Consider the following 11,964-nt stretch of genomic DNA (forward strand, 5'->3'; position numbering starts at 1 on the left):
ATTTTCCCATATTATCCCACTTATTGTTACATGCTCATGTTTCACTTTTTATTATATATATTTTTTTATTCCATGTGCATTGCTTTTATTTTGCATTGGGGAATTTCTTTTGTATCCCCCTTTTATTTAAATGCTGAAAAATAACTCTTTTTTTTTCAAGGCACATGGCAATTAAATCACTTTGATTTTCTCATGAGCATGCTTCCCAAATTTATTTTATTTCTTTTAACTTCTCTACCTTTTGTTTCTATCATCCATGTTCCCAAAAGGTTTCCCATATTTAACTCTATTCATGATTTTCTATCTTAAACTAACCAAGGATTCACTTGGGATTTTCTTTTGTTTTTCTGCTTAAGGCTAGTAATTTGGATAAATAGAATAAAGGGGTTTTAAAAGGCTCAAGGGGGCTAACAAGGGTGATGTAAAAGGTAGGCTAATTTGGGATAAGTGAGCTGAAATCAAATGATGGCCTCAATCATTCTCTTGGTATGTATCTACATTCTATATTCTATAATTGGACATATATATTAAAGCAAAGTAAAGAACATCAGAATAAAAAGAAATGAAACACACAGAAATGAAATTATGGTTTGAATGCAACCATACAATTAAGCTCAAGACTCACAGGCTGTGTGTTCTCTAACTCAAGCATCATATATTATTTATATATTGTATGCAGGTTTAGTTAAAAATTCCCATTATTCTCATAAAAAATTTATTTAGGGTAGCTTTTAAAGTTTTAATATTCCTCCTTGATGAAATGTTGTCAGCTTAACTACATCATGTAATGCTATATATAAGGTTTGTGGATTTAAATCTGATATGTTCAATTTCCTAGCTTACTTCCTTTTTATATTTTTCTATTTAAACTATACTATCTTATGCTAAAAAGGGTAAACTATACTAATTAATCCACTAATAAATCAGAATAGCAAACTAAATTAAATAACTAAAATAAACTAAATGGCTAAAATATGAACTAAAGATGCGAAATGCAGAAAATATAGTAAAAATACATAAAAGCAATGTATAAGTACTCAAAAAATAACAGTAAAAGAAAAAGAGAAAAATACAGAAAAATATTCAAAATAAAAGAAAAAAGATGTAATGGTTCACCAAAATAAACGCCAGAGATGGCGACCTCCCCACACTTAAAAGGAAGCATCGTCCCCGATGCTCAATCAAGACGGGTGTGACGGAGTGTCATCACTGAAAGGGATGGTAGCTGGAGTCTCAGTGGTGGTAGGCTGGGAGTCTGGCTACTGTAGAGATGGGGCTGACTGGATCGGGATCTCAAGATCCGCAGCCTCAATCTGATGTGGGACCGCTACCTGTGGTGCGGCCGGCGCTGCCTCTCCCTGGGGATGGGTCTCTGCCTCGGGCGCATCCGCCTCCTCCTCAGATGCCTCGGATGGTGTGTCAGGCTCGGAGGAGATGTCACCGGAGCGTATCATCAGCTTTAGGTGCTCATAGCGCCGCTTGTTGCGACGCTCCATCTGGTCAAGTCGTCGGAACAAGCGGTGCACCAGATGATAGACGGGCTCTGTGGCAGGTGGAGGTGCAGTGGTGGTAGCAGGGGTAGGTGGTGCAGCAGTGGAGGAAGAGGGTCCAGCAGACGGTGGGGCTGTCTCATCAGTAGTAGTGAATGGTGGTGGTCTGTGGCCCAAGGCTAAGAAGTTCCGGCTGTGCGGAATGATCTTCCTGCAATCTGCCGCTGGTGGTCTCTCATCGGCATCCTCCCATGGCACGTCAGCTCGACGGCCAAGCTGTGTAACAAGATACGGAAAAGGGAGGGTGCCTCGGACGTGGACCCTGGCCATATAGTGCCGAATGAAACGTGGCAGATAAAGGTCCTTACCCTCCAGCACACACCAAAGGAGGGTGATCATAGCAGCCGGGATCTCCGTCTCGTGAGTACTCGGCATCACATAATTACTCAAGATCTGGTGCCATAACCGAGCCTCATCGTTTAAGTATGCTCTCTTGATCCCTCTAGGCATGGTAGTGTCCTGACCCATCTCCCAAGGAACAGTCGGGTCGAGAGCTATCCGTGCCTTCACGGCATCCCAATCAAACTGCATCTGACGCATGTCCTCCTCAGCCTTTGAATAACCATCAGGCTGATCGGACTTGGCTGGGAGCCGGAGAATGTCCTCTAAGGCCTCCTCAGTGACCAGAATTTGTTTTCCTCTCAGGTTCACTGCATCTAGGGTAGTGAGATAGTAGTTGCAGTAGAATTCTCAGACCCAAGATGCGTTGACCTCTGTCAGTGTTCTCTCCAGAAAGAACCAGCCCTTTTGCTTGATTTGCTCAGTGGTGTACTGCTGGAGTGCTTCTGGAATCTTCAGAGTTCGTTCCAGGTATAGATTTCTGGAGTTTGCAAAAGCCGGGTACTTCAGCTCACAGTACCGGTTTGCAAATTTTATAGGATCATGCACAGGGAGCAGCTGGTCAGCTTTTTCCTACTGTGTGAAGTTCTTCTCCCGCCATGAAGAATCGTGCATTAGAGCAATGATGGACTGGGAGGAATCTCCTCTCTTGCACTTGCCAGTAGCCTTGCCTTTTCCTTTCCTTTGTGAGGCAGACATCCTGAAAAACAGAAAACCAGGATATGGATAAAATAGGAAAGCAAATAGGCAATTAAACAAAGGAAACTCAAAGCGGCAAGGGAGAAATAGAATAAGGAAAATGAGTAAATGAAATGTGATTGAATTTATGTTAAATGGAAAAATAATCAATATGCCATGGTGAGAAAGTTAGAGGAAAGTGAAAATAATCAGAAAAGAGATTAAAAGGGTTAGTATGGTTAGAATTTGAAAAAGAAATTAGTAAATTAAAATTAGTGAGTTAGTAAAGTGCGGGTTAAAGTAAGTGGCATAGAAAAATTCTATATAACAAGGATTCACAGGTAAGAATAGAAGTACTCATAATCGAACAAGAAAAACAGGGTGATGCTGATTCGAATAGAAATAAAAAAAGCAAAAGTTGGAATCAGTGAATCACAAATGCAGTTTATGAACCAGGAAATCAAAGAGGATAAGAACGTCTGCCATAGCATTCATAAAATGGTTTGGGTAAAGCAGAGTGAAACAGAGTTCAGAAATGCCAAACCAAAACATGAATGAAAATAATTTACAAAAAATTTGGGCAGCATTCCAGCTAAAATTGGATTGTCCCGGAAAATAAACAGCAATCATGGCAGTTCATATGAATTAAAAACTTGCTGCAGTTACCAGTAATGAATAGAAACAGGAAAGTTTAGAGTAACAAGCAGCAATTGCAAGAAATCACAACATATGAACGAGGTCACAGGAACAGCAGAATTGCAGTTATGATAAAATATAAGCAGGAACAGTGCAAGTAAACAGACCTAGATCCACTAACCACAGCCTAAACTACCTAACAACCTAAAAATCCACTACAGCATGCATATCTATCTATCCTAATGATGAACAGAAACGGAAAAAATTACAGAAAAACGACGAACGGATAAAAGGAGGTTGCGTTTTGCGGAACCTGGTAGGCGGGAGGGGTGGAACGGGGAAGAAGGTGGCTGCGGCGGCGTCCGGCACGGTGGCGGGGAACGGCGTCGCGGTGGCGGCTGAGGAGGGCAGTGGCGGAGAGAGGGTTTAGGGTTAGTGATAGAAGAAGGGGGGTTTGCGGGTGGGTGGCGGAGAGAGGGGGGCACGGCTGGATGGCCGGCGGTGGTGGGCAGTGGTTGCGGAGGGCAGTGGTGGAGAGGGGAGGAGAGAAGAATAAGGGAGAAGAAGGGAGGGGAGGGGGTTGCGGCGGCGGTGTCTGGACGGCGGCGGCGTTTGGGTGGTGGCACGGTGGCGGCTGGGTGGTGCTGGAGGAAGAAGGAGGAAGAAGAAGCAGAGAGGGAGAAGAGGGTTGGGGGTGGGGGGCTGCGCAACTAATAGGGTTCGTGTGGCTGGGGGGTTATATTTTCGAATCCACGCGGCCGCGTGGGGCACGCGGTCGCGTGGTTGGGGTTAAAATGGGAGTGACGCGATCGCGTGGGGCACGCGATCGCATGAGAGGGGGGAAAGAAGGGTGACGCGATCGCATGGGTCGCGCGATCTCGTCACTGGAATTCGTGCTAAACGCACGACTCCAGCGCCGTTTTAGCGCAACTCTATGTCTCCTTTTGGGGTGATGTGCAATCCATGCGACGCGATCGCGTGAGATTAGTATTGTGCAAGGGACGCGATCGCATGGGGCATGTGATCACGTGGGCCAATTTGTGCGAAACGCACAAGGGCTGCACGATTCCAGCCCAACTTTATGTTCGTTGGATCCTTACGCCGATATATATATCACGCGGCCGCGTGGGTCACGCGATCGCGCGGGTGGTGTTTTTCGCAATATGACGCAATCGTATGGGGCATGCGGTCGCGTCGTGCACCCCTTTTTTTTTGCATGAAAAAAAATGCAGAATGCAATGATTAACATGAATGCTATGCATGATTCCAGGTTTAATAACTTAAAATGAAAAAGGAAAAATGAAAGCAATTAACAAGAAATAAATTGAAAAAGAAGCGACCATACCATGGTGGGTTGTCTCCCACCTAGCACTTTTAGTTAAAGTCCTTAAGTTGGACATTGGAGGAGTATCCTGTTATGGCGGCTTTTGTTTAAATTCGTCTAAAAATCTCCACCAGTGCTTGGAATGCCAATAGCCTCCGGGGTCCCAAACTAGGCATGCAAAGCTTCTGAGCAGCTCCAAACAGATTTTCAGGCTCCCGGGACGACGAATGTCAGGATAGAGTCCAGGTTTCCAAGCCTTGCTTTTAAATCCGCCTCCGTCTTGATCTACATGTTTCCATTCGGGCGGGTTAAAAAGTAGAATCTCACCTTGGTGACCAAACTTTTTCCGTGATCCATGTAATTGAGCATGATACCAATCCGTGTACTTTGAGGTGAAGTGTGGAACCTTATTGAGCCTTGTGCACCAGCTCTGAGTACGAGCCATTTCCCTCTTACTCTTAAAGCCACAGAGAGCTCTAAGCTGGCCATCTATTTCAAGCAAACCATATTCAAGTGAATAAGTAAATTTATAAGTTAAGGATTGAACCCACTTGAAGCTTGTATTAGGTGGTAATGGCCTTGGGATAGGTGTTTTTGGTGGTTCTGCAAGTTCTGTTTCCTTGTGCTCTTCTGTGAATTCCTCCACTTCTTTGCAAAGATCTTCAATTGTATCTGTGTCCTGGTCAAAGTCTTCTATGTCTTCCTCATCACTTGAGTCATAGATTGGAGGTTGAGAGAAATCTAACTCCGCATCATCTTCATATTCACTTGGGGAAGATTCTTCGATCTTAGAGAATTCACTTGCGGATGCAAGTTCATCACTAAGAGAGCTAGACTTGTGACTATCATCATCAAGGGAATTTGCTTCTTGGATTATTCCGTCTGATTCCTCATAAATGACTTGCCTTGGAGATTGTACAGTATCCTTCTTAGCATCAACTGTAGCATCCTGGACGGAGTTTTCCTCAATTCTGGATTCCCATGGAAGTTCAGCATCTCCTAGGTCTTCAACCAACTCTTCTTCTTGAACAATGACAGCTTTTTCTAATTGTTCTAGTACAAATTCATGCTCTATCTTGTCCACTGGAGTTTCTGGCAATTCCTTCATGCTCTGCTCTTCATTGGGCTGTCCACATGGGGCTGTGGCTAATCCTTGTGTATTTGAGCGCCTAGAAACCCATTGAATTATCGCTTGCTCCAGTTGTTGAATGGTTGTTTGAAATTTATGTACTGTTTCCTTTAGGCGATCCTCTGCTTCTCGGGTTGCTGGACTTGGACATGATACAAAGGAAAGTGGTGGTGATTGGGAACGATCGGATTGGTATTGGGGTAAGGAAGGATCATATGGTGGTGAATGGTGAAGAGAAGCTTGTGAGTGTGGTGGTTCGAGGTTATGTTGAAAGGATGGTTTATATGCACGGGGTGGGGCTTGTTGGTAGTTACAAGGTTGTCCACCACGTCTTTCAGCTGGGTATGCACTGTAGAATGGTCTTTGTCCAGGATATCTCGGAGGGTGTTGCTGCCAAAAGGGTTGATTAGATCCTCTTGGTTTCATCCATCCTTGATTGGTCTGACCTTGGTACACATTCCTGCTGTAACTTCTATTTCCTTTAACAATATTAGAACCAAACTCAAAGTGAGAGGGGTGAGAGTTCATAGTAGCAAATAAAGATAAAAAGGAAAAACAAAAATAAATAAACAAGCAAAAGAAAAATATTTACAATAACCAATAATAAGGCACACGTTAGCAGTTCCCCGGCAACGGCGCCATTTTGATGAGAGAACTTTTGCGTGGTCTAGAAATTTGCGGATAAATCCTCGTTGCAAGTATAGCTTCTAAACCAACAAAAGTCCTTTCATACAAACATTTTGGGTGTCACAAGTAGCAAACCCCTTTAAAATTGATAACCGAGTATTTAAACCTCGGGTCGTCTTCTCAAGGAACTGCGAGGAAGTATGTTCTTATTATTGGCTATAGAGGTTGTAATCGGGGTTTAGAAGATGAGAAGCAAGTAATTTGAATAACAAGTAAAGTAAATGGCAATTAAAATAAATAAATACTGTAAAGCAGACTTTTGGCAAGGTAAGAGAAGTTGGAGGTCCAACGTAGTTATCTCTCTCATCTATAATGAAAGTTGAATCTAAACTCCACTTGATCAACCTGTACTAGGGCAAAGGAAAGTCAAGGGACTAATTAAATTGACCTTTGAATCCTATTTATTTCCTAAGAAAAGGTTGGGATTACTTAAGTTTAGCTTAATTAGCAAGATAACGATTATCAGTTATGTTGAGTTTAATAACTGTTGAGTTACTGAATTCTTAACCAGGACCAAAAGGGGAAAAAGTAAAATTGCTGGAATAATAAAAATGTCCTTGGATGGGAAGCAATGGTAACTTAAATCAAAGAGAACAATCATAAATTGAAAATACCTCAAATATTATTAATTCAGATAACAATCTATAACATGGAAGAAATTCATAAATTCACTGATCAATTCAAGTGCTGGAATAAATAAAAGTAAAAGGAAGCTAAAACAAAGGAACGTAAAACCTGGATTGAGAGTCACTCTTAAAACAAGAAGAAATCCTAAATCCTAAGAGAGAGAGAGAGAAGATCTCCCTCTCAACTAAATCTAAATCATTGAAAAGTAAAATATATGCGAGCTCTCTTTTGAATGGGTGCATTCTCACACTTTATAACCTCTGGTCTATGCTGTCTGTACTTGGATCTGGGCCAAAAAGGGCTTTAGAATTTGCTGGGGGCGTCTTCTGTAAATTCTGATGCGTGGCCTCTGTCACGCGTCCGCGTGGGTCACGCGGTCGCGTCATTCGGAGCTTTTTCTTGCCACGCGGTCGCGTCAGTCATGCGTCCGCGTCGTATGCGTTCTGCTTATGGCGCGCGGTCGCGTCAGTCATGCGGCCGCGTCGCTGCATCTTCGCTTCTGGCACGCGATCGCGTCATCCATGCGATCGCGTGAATACCAGTTTCCTTAAAGCTCCGTTTTGCTTTCTCCTTCCATTTTAGCATGTTTCCTTTTCCATCCTTTAAGTCATTCTGACTTAGAAAATCTGAAACTACTCAACACACTGATCACGGCATCGAATGGAAATAAAGGTAATTAAAATAATTAATTTTTAAAGCTTAGGAAACATGTTTTTCACAACATGACATAATAAGGAAGGGAAAGTAAAACCATGCAGTTAATATGAATAAGTAGGTGGAGGATTGAATAAATCACTCAAATTAAGCACAAAAGAACTCATGAAATATGGGTTTATCAGAACCCTAATACGAATATGATCATGAACGTTGTGGACTTACTTACCTTGATTGATGACTAAACTTCTTCAGCATACGAACTAAGTCTCTCCTACTCCACCTTCTTCGACGACGCTTCAGTTTCGTTTCAGAGGGAAGGAAGCTCTGGCTTGATGAAGGGGTTGGGCAGTATATGGTAATTTCTGTGTTGCCAAAGGGTTTGTAATAAGAATGGGCTACCTTATGAAAACGACGTCGTTTTCATTAGTAAGGACCTATTTGTCCTTAGAACTTTATTCCTCTTCCAGCGTGGCACCGTATCGGACACTTGGACATCGTTTCAACCACGTCAGCCAGTTCCATTTTATGTATGAGAGGAAAATAGATGAAAGGATTAAATTGTTCTCCATTTGTTAAAGTCAGGGACTTTTTTATATTTAAATTTTGTTAGGGATGTATTTGTCAAAAATTTAAAAAGTTAGGGACCTATTTGTCTTTTTTTCTTACTATTATTCCATGTACTTAAATAACTGTTAAATTTAATTTAATGTGTGTAAATAAACTAGGCATTATCGAACTTTATTATTGATGGAGGGTAACATTTAAAGTTTTTTTTTTTTTTTGGGCTAATGTAATAATTGATGTTTGTTTAAGTCTAGCCGTTTTAATTTTTAGTTTTACCTTTTTTTATAGTTTTTATTCCGTTATCATGCTTATTGAACAAAAAATAATGTTTATGAGTTTGTAATTAATAAGCATTAGTTAATTAAATTATGTATTAACTCTGAAACTGCAAGTCTATGTTGGCAAATGATTTAGTGGCCTCCTTTAAAGAAAGGTTGCCTACCGATAATTCTCTATTAAATATTTGTGAAAGTATCTCTATTTTTATAGATAAAAAATTATGAATATTCCTTATACTTGTGTATTTTGTTCTTTTACCAAATGATATTGATTGTTGACTCTTCTGTAGAATAATTCATTCAATTTGTTAAAAGTAAGTACTCTTAATTGTGATGTTTTGTTTTTTGTATTTTGTTGTGAGTGGCCTTCATTTAATTTTTTTTTTTATGAAAAAAATTATGTTTTAGATTTCTCGATGTTTATATATCTAATTTCTTCTATCTTTATTTATTTATTTATTTAAAAAATAATTATTGAAGGTGGTTTGAACAACAAAGTCTCCCAAATCTCTAAATAATCTTGTTTTAGTTTTGTGTTCATTTTGTTTTTCAATTAAGAAAACATACTTCAATATTTCAGTCATCATAAACTTCAATACTGATACTTGTGAACGAAAATATGCCTACAAAATTTTGTTTTATTTTATAATAATTAAAATAAAATGAAGTGAACGAACGCAACACTAGAATAAGAGTATTTAACTGATTTTAATTTTGTCATATTCACCTTTTTTTTTTGTCCAACATTATTTGGAACAAAAAATAAATAAAATATAGGGAGTTATTTTAGTTTTATATAGTTAGAAGTAGAGTAAATTTTATAAATATTCAATGAAGAGCTATTGGTAACCTTACTCTGTAGATGGCTATTAAATTCTTTGTCCTCTGCTAACTTAAGGTTGAAAGTTTGAAAGAAAAAGAGGATAAAGAAGACAGAATATGAAGTTAAGCAAATATGGATATTAATTAAATATATATGAATTTGATGTAGTTATTTTTGTTATAGTGCTATTAGTTAAGTAAATATGAAGCCTTTGATTGTTTTAAATATATTTTAAAAATAAAAAAGAAGACAAAATGTCTTTCTTTTATTTTTGTATTTTTTTATAATAGAAAACAATTAAATCATTTAAAGAGTTTAATTTTAATACACTAACAGTATAAAATATTTTACACAATCGTACAATTATATTTGTTCTTTTAGATAACTATTCACGCGATCAATGTAAAATGTAATTATTTTTATTGATATAACCTTATGTAATTAGATGTGCGTGTAAAACTACTTTAGATGCGTAAAAAATTAAATTCATCATTTAAAATAGAAAGGAGGCGATAATTTTATATGAGCTAAAACAAATAAGAGGAGTGCTAGGGAGCCAGCAACTTTTGTGTTTTGTAACCATCAATTGGCCATCAATAGTGTTTTTAATAGTATGAGATTACATCCAATAGTGGGAGATCACTAACTTTTCTTTTGATAGTTAAGTGCTGGCCACAAAACACAAAAATTGTTGGCCCCTAGACTTTCTCAACAAGTAATTACTAATTTACTACTTTGGTCCCCCTAAAAAAATACTTGGCAACAGTTATTTTTATTGATATAACCTTACGTAATTAGATGTGCGTGTAAAATTATTTTAGATCGCGTAAAAAATTAAATTCATCATTTAAAATAAAAAGATTGGGCAATAATTTTATATGAGCTAAAACAAATAATTACTAATTTACTACTTTGGTCCCCTAAAAAAATGCCTTGTTGCCGTCCATCAATAATTTTAGGCATGATAACAGCTACTTTAATTAAACACACTAAATTAAATTTAATAATTATTAGTATTTTTGTCTTTAATATTATTATAAGAATATAAATTTTTTAAAATTATGTTGGCTTTATCTTAATATTATAGATTATGACAAAAAGATTTATATAGTTAAACTATTTTTACAAAAAAAATTATAAAAAACAAAAGTCTTTCTCAACTAAAAAGATCAAGATTTTTATAGATAAAAAATAAAAAAATAAGCTTTTTAATTAAAGAGTTTAATTTTTTATTAATAATAAATTTTAATATTTATTATCTAAAACTTGAAAGAATTTAATATGTATACTTTTATATTTAATTAAGTGTTAAATCTATTACACAAATAAAAATAATTAATTTTCATACTTATTATTTAAAAATAATATTTTTCTCTCTATATAAAAATATATTACATATTAGTATAAAAAATATTTATATTGATAATTATAAAATTAACTCAAAATTTTTTTTAAACAATTAAATCTTGATTCTAATTATTAATCATAACATTAATATTCTCTCTAAATTATATGTAATAAATATTTAAAAAAAATAAAAATATAAATTAAAAGATTAGTAAAAATTTAAAACTAAATAAAAAACTAAAAAAGTATACATAATAATAATTTTTTTATGTGAATATATTACAGGATTATTTTTTAATTATACATTAAATTTATTTTTTATAATTTTATAAATTTATTTGAATTATATTATTTTATTAATTTTATTTTTTATAAAAGGAAAGGTAGAGAGAGATAGAGAGTGAGACAGAAAAGAGAGAGTTTGTTAATTTTTGAGAAAAAATTTATTTTAATTGTAATGAAAGAATATCCAATGACACATTTTGATTTGTCAAATTAGTAATATAAAATATACATTATAAGTTATATATAGAGTGAGAATGGTAGAGAGAAATAGAGAAGGGGAGAGAAATAGATAAGAAAAAGGAGGAAGGAAGTTTATTAATTTTGGAAGGAAATTTTTCATTCCAATTTTAATGAAAGAGTTATGGGATATATTTTGATTGCTAAATTAGTAATATAATATAGTTATATTTTAATTTTAATTTTAATATTTTAATTTAAATTTAATTTAATTTTATTTATAATAAAAATATCATGTTACATATTTTAATTGTCAAATTTATAATTAGTTATTGATAATAATATATAAGAGAGATAAAATAGATGAAACTATGAGAGATAAAGAAAGAAAAAAAAGAGAATAGAATTCTTTAATTTAAAAAAATTATTTAATTTTAATTGTACGAAAGAATGACATGTGAATATGTGATATATTTTTGTTGTAAACTAATAATGGATAATAGATTTTAGTAAATGAGAGAACAGTAATTAGATCAGAAAAAAGCCTACAATGTCCTCTGCCAGGATTGTACCGTTTCAGATCATGTCAATGCATTTTCTACATGTATAGAAATTTTTGTACTTCGATTCCATAACTGTAATGGTGACTTAAAGGGATGATTTGACTAAGGTGGTGGACAGGTGGGTCATACTAGGAAAAAGTTGTTTCGACTGTGAGAAAAGTTATTGCATAGAACAAGGATTGATGTAAAAAATGTTCCAGAGGATTAAGCTAAAAGAAAGTGAAGCAAACACTTAGCAAAATATGAGAATTGTTGGAATAGTTGAATGTAGAGATAAAGGATCATAATTAAAATTGCGTG

Source organism: Arachis hypogaea, chromosome 13, assembly GCF_003086295.3.
Source record: "Arachis hypogaea cultivar Tifrunner chromosome 13, arahy.Tifrunner.gnm2.J5K5, whole genome shotgun sequence".
In the NCBI taxonomy this organism is placed as follows: domain Eukaryota; kingdom Viridiplantae; phylum Streptophyta; class Magnoliopsida; order Fabales; family Fabaceae; genus Arachis; species Arachis hypogaea.